This window comes from Echinops telfairi, unplaced genomic scaffold (assembly GCF_000313985.2).
Source record: "Echinops telfairi isolate 266 unplaced genomic scaffold, ASM31398v2 ScPeMD7_7422;HRSCAF=8460, whole genome shotgun sequence".
Classification (NCBI taxonomy): Eukaryota; Metazoa; Chordata; class Mammalia; order Afrosoricida; family Tenrecidae; genus Echinops; species Echinops telfairi.
Window position 1 is genome coordinate 1748677 of NW_022111322.1, and position 7938 is coordinate 1756614.

General features: G+C 42.0%; 1 protein-coding gene across 1 annotated transcript in view; it reads left to right on the forward strand.

Annotated features, from left to right (window-relative positions):
- Nucleotides 1–7938, forward strand: part of SLCO2A1 (solute carrier organic anion transporter family member 2A1) — a gene marked incomplete at its 5' end in the record, with an annotated part of 117876 nt that overhangs the window by 13214 nt on the left and 96724 nt on the right. The gene's annotated exons all lie outside the window — the stretch shown is intronic.

The following is a 7938-nucleotide window of genomic DNA, read 5'->3' on the forward strand; positions in this document are numbered from 1 at the left end:
TCCCTTGTCCCTGGGTTTGTTAACATCACTTCCTTTCCCCTCACCTCCCACTCACCCATGTCTCCCCCGGAACTGTCAATCCTGTTGTTTTCTCCTCTAAATTATTCATCTAGCCTATCTTATTTAGACAGACCTGTGGAGATAATAACATGCACAAAAACAAGACAGAGCAAAACCAACCAACAAAAGAAAACAAAATAACAACAAGCCAATGACAAAAAACAAAACACAACTACAAGAAAAAAAAGCTTGTAGTTAGTTCAAGTACTGTTTGTTGGCCTTTAGGAGTGTTTTCCAGTTGAGTCTAATGGGTGCAAAGCCCTGGCCATGGGTATTTTTTTATATACCATCTAGAAACCAAAAGTTTCTCATTCTCTTGCTTATCACCACCCCTATGCCACCCCTGGGCGGGGGTAGGGGGTAGGGAGTAGGGGGCAGGGGACAGGGAATAGTCCAGTGAGTCTAGGCACTGTTGCAATGACCCACCATTCTGTTGCCAGTTGCATGAATAATTTCTTTTAACAAGATCAGCACAAAGCTGGTTTCTGTGAAGCAGAGGCTAACGATGCCACTAATGTCCAACTGTAACACTTCATCATCTCTGTTATAGACTCTCCCCCTATTCCCAGTATTCTCCCTCCCAACTGAGGGTTCCATAATTTATTTCAAAATCTCACAGAACACACACATTGGTTCATACAGTAATGGAGGATGCCAAGTGCTGAATGTGTGGGTCAGGTGTCAGTCTGGAGGTTTCTTGTAACTCATGTTATTACAAGGGTGGATGAATCCAAATTACCAAGTCAGACAACAGGCTGATGGCTCACCAATTTGAATAAGCTGGCAAATCAGGTCAGATGACAGGCTGCAGGCTCAAGTTCCAAGAACCAGAAGTCAAACGATGTCATACCAGATGTATGATCCAGAAAGATAACTGCCTGAGTATTCTTATATATTTACTGCAGGCCATACCCTACAGAAAAGTTTCCTTACTTGAGCAAGGTGACACAAGGGTATAAAGGGTGGTAATTGGGATACGAGTAATTATTTGACTCACACTCTTTAGTAAGATGGTAACTCAAGATACATCTCAACTTTATCTTATGTCATTAGCATCACAGACAACTCACTCCCAAATGGGACCATAACCATAGACTAGAGGCACATCACAAAACGGAGGGAAATTACATCATATGTAACTGTCAGATCACAAAATTGCCATGCTATTGAAAAATACATAACTGTGAAAATCATGGCCCAGTCGTTGACATATAACCTTACCATCACAAGTTCCATATATCTTATTTGCATTAGCAGCACACTGTGCAATCCCCGTGGTGGGCCACAAACCCTTAATTTGCATAGTTCCACTAATCAGAAAGACTCTTTTTCTTATGAAAAAGAGTTTTATTGGCACCTGATCCACATAACATACAATTCAATAGTTCAATCATGTTATTTGATTTATTTTTAACAGTTTTATTAACACTTCATCCACATCATACAATCTAATAATCCAATCATATCAAGACGGGTTGTACAATTGTCACCATATTCAATTCTAGACCATTTTATTTTTCCTTGTGGTCCTTGTTATTCATGTAATTTTTTTTCCTAATTGGGCCACAAGTATACACAATGGAACATTCTCCAATTCTACATAGTTGTAGAATTCAGTGTCAAAGATTATACTCTTTGTGTTGTACAACCATTATTGATTTCCTTTTCCAAGTCATTCTGCCACCATTCACATAAATTCTATGCCCCTATGCAACAACTCCTTCCCTTCACCTATGGTAACCACTGGACAAGTTTAAGTTCTATCCCTGCCCCGCATCCCATGGTTTCTGGATATAATATTTGCGTATCATACACTTTCATGGGTAAATCACTCTTTTAATTGCTTTTAAAATGAGTTGTTTATACCTAATCACAATCCGTTCTAGTGCTCCCCCACCAGTCCTGCATTTATTGCGTGCTTTCCAAATCCCCTCACCCTCCCTATATCCCACCCGACCCCACATTCCCTATAAATCATTGCATCAGTTATTATCTCTATGCAGCTGTTCCTTATGTGCTTCACAAAATGCCACCCTAAGAGAAACAATTAAAAACAGAATCAAAATAAAGTAGTAAGAATAAAACAATAATGATATAAAAATATAAATAATGAGTAAGAAAGAAAACACCACCATCAGTATTTTAAAAGCCAGGGAAGATGTTTTTGTCATGAAACAAGCAAGAAATACTTGAGCCTAGAACAAATGCCGGTTGGGTCAAGAGGGAGGTCAACTGACCAAGTCTCAAGTTCGATCCAGCATAGTCAAGTTTGCAATGATCTCTGTCTGAGAGTAAAGCTGTTAGAGTCCTTGCCTGTGTGGGGAGGGGCTCTGTCAGTGGCTTCATCTGACCAGAGACTCTGCAGATGGGATTTGGGCTCCCACTGTCCGCCATAGCCTTCTACAAAGTGGGTGTTCACAATTTAAGCTGATAATTTCCCTTTGTCATGCTTGGAGTTTGTTATTGTCATCTTTGGATCACACAAAGCTGGTGTGCTTCTTCCCTTTGGACTTAGTTGACTCCTCGCTTATATGGTGCTCCTCCTCCTTTCTTATCTCTTCTTGCCTTTGGGACTTTTTTCTTGGGCAACTGCTACTCTTTTGATTTCCAAGGGTTGATTCTTCTAAGGAGTATGCGGCTCCCTAGTGTTATTGATCCCCTTATTGTTGTTGCTAGGTTCTGACTCCTCGTGACCCTACGTACCACAAAAAGAAACACCAACCAGTTCTGTGCCATCTGCACGATTGTTTTTAAGCTTGAATCCATTGTCATCCATCTCCTCAATCCATCTTCCTCTATTTCATTGCCCCTCGATTTTACCCAGCATGATGATGTGCTTTTCAGGGACTGGTTTCTCCTGACAACATGTTCAGAGTACATGAAATAGAGTCTTGCAATCCTTACCTCTAAGGAGCATTCTGGCTGTACTTCTTCCAAGACAGATTTGTTTGTTCTTTTGGCAGGCCATGGTACTTTCAATATTCTTCACCAAAACCATCAATCAAATGCATAGATCCTTCTTCAGTCTTCCTTATTCAATGTCCATCTTCCGTATACATAAGGAAGCGATTGAAAATACCATGGCTTGGGTCAGGTGCATCTTACTCCTCAAAGTAACATTCTTGCTTTTCAATAGTTTAAAGAAAACTTGGGTAGCTGATTTACCTGATACAATGTGTTTGAACTTTTGGCAGCATATTCTATTGATTGTGGATCCAAGCAAGATGAAATCCTGAACAACTTCTATCTTTTCTCCTTTTATCATGATGTTACCTATCCAATTGTGAGGCTTTTTGTTATTTTTACAGAGACAATAAAACACAAGTAAACATCTTTCTAGCATTCTTTGCTTTGAGCCAAGGTCCATCTGACACCAGCAATGATCTTCCTTGTCCCAGGTCCTCTGTGAATCCAGCCTGAACCTCTGACGGCTCCCTGCCAATGTGCTGTGGTTGGATGATCTTCAGCAACATATTATGTGCATGCCATATTAATGATATTGTTCTGAAATTTGCACATTCTGTTAGGCCACCTTTCTTTGGAATGGTTACAAAATAGGAATCTTTTCCAATTAATTGGCCAAGTAAACTCTCTTCCAAGTGCCTTAGAACTGAAGAGTGAGTGCTTCCACTGCTTGGTAGAATTGCCTCTGTAGGTTTCCTAGATGGTAATTCTTTTAAAAAAATAATATTTATTTATTTATTTAGACATTTTCATGTAAGTTAGAAAAATTATTTTACATTTGTATTGGCACCTAATCTACATAGCATACAATTCAATAGTTCAATCATATCAAGAAGAATTGTGCAATTACTAGCACAATCAATTTTAGTACATTTCCCCTACCATGGATAAATCACCTTTAAAATGAGTTATGCAATCACAGTCAGTTCCCTATATCCCCTATAAACCCTGATGTCAGTTATTATCTCTATGCATCTACCACTAGTGTGCTTCACAAACTTGGGAAGCCAATAGAAACAACAAAAAAACAAAATAAAAATAAAGTGTTAAGGATAAAATAATATAAAGATTCAAAATGCAAATAAGGAGTAAGAAGAAAAGACCACCCTCTATACTTAAAAGCCAGGGAGAAATTTCTGTCGTGGATCAGGCGGGAGATGCTGGCACCCAGAAGAGAGGTCAGTTGACCGAGAATCAAGTTCGAGACAGCCTAATCAAGACCACAATGATCTTGGTCTGATAGTAAGGCAGTTCAAGACCCTTCCTGTGGCCAGTGGGGACCTGCCAGCAGCCTAATCTAGCTAGTTACTCTATAGATGGGTTTGGGCTCCCACTGTCCTCCATAGCCTTCTACAAATTGGATGTGTTCATCATTTAAGCTCGATACATTTCCTTTCATCGTATTTTAATTTTGTTATTGTCATTGTTGGATCACACAAGCTGGTGTGATTCTTCCATGTGGACTTAGTTGACTTCTCACTTAGATGGCTGCTTGTTTAAATACAAGCTTTTAAGACCTGAGCAACCGCTGATTGATAGTCGGGCACCAGCTTCTTTCTTCACCCTATTGTGCTGTAGCACCCTTATCTTCAGTGATCATTTCATGAAGGTGAATATCGAGCAGGGTCATGTTATCAGAACTAACTGTTCTTAGATTAGGGCTAGAGTTCAGTAGAGACCCAGAAACCAGAACTAACTGTTCTTGGATTAGGGCTAGAGTTCAGTAGAGACCCAGAAACCTTCTGTATATCCATGGGACAAGCATGACTCAGGTTTACTTTGGCGGCAGTCATATGACAAAATCAAAACCCCATGAGACCAACTACACCAATAAGAGCAACAAACCAACCAGTAAACACACACACACACACACACACACACACACACACACACACACGCGCAGCGCTAAAGACCGGAAAACAAAAACCCTTAGAAACAGAAAACTACAACATTGTCAATCATCTGCCTGGGATATAAGGTGACTGTATGGATACCTTCATCAATTTTCCCAATGACACAGCCCTCCGGAAACTGTTGATATGAGGAGTCTATGAAAATACATTTCCACCTTGAGCCACAACCCATGAGTTGTTGCCCTACACAGTTCGGTCTCCCATTTGTGCACTGTTTGGTGCCAGGGGGGACATTCCTGGATCAATTCTTCCAAGTGCAGATCCCTGCGCAGTAGATCGAAACCTATCATGTCACTGCAGGGTGGGTATTGGAGTACTAAATATATGGTGATTCTGGATCCCTTTCCCTTGGACACCCCCCAAGCCAAGGATTCCCCCAAGGTCCAGTGACTGCTACTTCCACAGTCCTGGGTCGGCCACTCTCTGCTTCCTCTCCAATCCAAGAAGACTGTAACTCGTTACAGGGTAGAAAACCTCCTTTCTTCTGTGGAGCATCTAGAGCAGCGGTTCTCAACCTTCCTAATGCCGCAACCCTTTAATACAGTTCCTCATGTGGTGGCGCCTCCCACTCCCACCCCCACTCCCCCCCAACTCTAGAATTATTTTTGTTGCTACTTCATAACTGTAATTTTGCTACTGTTCTAAATTGGGTGACCCCTGTGAAAGGATCGTTCGACCCCCAAAGGGGTCGAGACCCACACGTTGAGAACTGCTGATGTAGTGGATTCAAACTGCTATTCCTTACAATCAGCAGCCAAATGCATAACTACTAAGCCACCAGGACTCTTCCCACTCTATCTAGAGCCTTCTAAAGTGAAACTGGGGATTGGTTCTCAGTGGCCACCAGTTTATTGTACGATGGTGGTTTGTGTATTGCTGTCATGGTGAAAACCGTGCCACCGGTATTTAAAATACAATTCATGGTGAACAAGTTCAGTGGAGCTTCCAAATTAGGACAAATTAGGAAGAAGGAACAACCAATCCACTTCTGTAGCAGTAGCCATTGAGAGCCGGATGAATAGCAGTGAAACCTTGTTTGATGTCGTATTGAAAGGAGTCCCTCAGATTGGTAGGCACTGAAAATGCAAAATACTGGGAAGGAGCTGGCTTCTCAAAGAAGGCTCCTCAGAGACCTTCGCCTACTGATGGCACGCAACTCAAAATGAGAAGAAACGGCCGTAAACATCTGTTAATAAGTAGAACATGCGATGTGTGAAATGTGAAGCTAGGAAAATGAAGTGGAACCCATGAAGATTAATACCCTAGGTATTCGTGAACTGAAATGGATTGGCGTTGGCCATGTTGAATCTGACGATCATATCATTTACTATGCTGGGCATGATGAATTTAAGAGAAAGGGCATCATATGCATCATCAAAAAGAACTTTTCAAAATCAATCCTGAAGTCCAATCCTGTATGTGATAGGATAATCCTTCTACACCTAAGACCAATTAATACGACTATTCTTCAGACTTGTACATCAATTCCTAGAGCCATGAGGAAGAGAGAAGAATTCTGCCAACTTCTTCAGTGTGAAATTGAACAAACATGCGATTGAGATGCACTGATAAATTACTGTTGATTGGAATGGAAAAGTGGAAGCAAAGAAGAAGGATCAGGAGATGGAACATGTGGCCTTGGCAGTAGAAACACAGCTGGAGATCACATGATAGACTTTTGCAAGACCAATGACTTCTTCATTGCAACGATCCTTTTCAACCACAGAAATGGCAAGTATACACATGCCCTTCACCAGGTAAAACAGACAGGAATCAAATGGACTCCCTGCCATCAAGTTGATCCTGACTTACTGTGACCCTATGGGACAGAGTAGAACGGCCCTCATGAATTTCCAAGACTAAATCTTCACAGGAGTAGAAAGCCTCATCTTTTCCCCCCATCAAGTGGCTGGTAATTTCGAACTGCCGAGTTTGTGATTAGCCGCCCAAGGCATAACCCACTCTGCCACCAGGGCTCCTTATGTTCCAGCGTCTTCACTGACGCATTTGCAACATAATGTGTGCATCTGTAGAAATATCCTCTGTCAAGCCTAGAAATAGTCCTAGATGTAGTCCCATTCGCCGCCCCACCCCGCCTCAGGCTGTGTGTACTTGCGCGTGCACTCAGATCACCGTCATTGCAGAAGTGCACAGATGAGGGCATTTACCTCTGCTGCCTTTAGCTCTTGTGCTCTTCCAGTGCTTCACTTTGTACCTAGTGGAGAACGCCAGGCAGCACTTCCACACTACACTTGGAGACCATATTAAGCGGTGAAATAGCCAACAAGGGGCATAAATGTCACAGGTAGACTTTGGCAAAGACGTGTATGGTCGGAGGACTGAACAAGAAGGCAGAGCAGAGCTGGGGACATGTGCATCAGCCAACTTAAACCTATTTCCACTTGTGCATGTCGACCAGTGACCATGAATATTGATCTTGGGGTTACAAATAAATAATACCAAGTTAGTGAATTTGTAAATATGGAATCTGCCAATAAGGGGGACCAATAATAGCCCATGTCATCTCTCTCTGAACTTTTTTGTTTGTGAGACTGACTGTTCTCCCATTCTGGAAAACCCAGATGTGACGTTGGGGGGATTGGGGTGGGAGCGTGGCTTCCTGCCTGTGTCCTTTGCTGCTCTTGTGCGTGGAGATCCTGGGCCTGCCGAGGCATGTGGGTGGCTCGCGACGCTGAGCACCTTTCCATGCATGCTCTTGCTTGCCTTCATAGAGTCTCGTCATTGACATCTATAGGAATGTTCTGGCCAATTGTCTGATTGGATTGTTTGCCTGTTTGGGAGGTCTTTATACAGCTGATCCATGGTCGCCAGCAGCAGGCTCACCTACAAATTAACATTATTAGCATCGTTCCTTCACAAAGCCTATTATTTGAAGATTTTGAGGCACATACCATGGTTTGTATTAACGAGCAGGTGCTATGTTCTGATGCACAACGGCACTTTTACTATTATTACTGTATTATTATGTTTCAGATGTTTT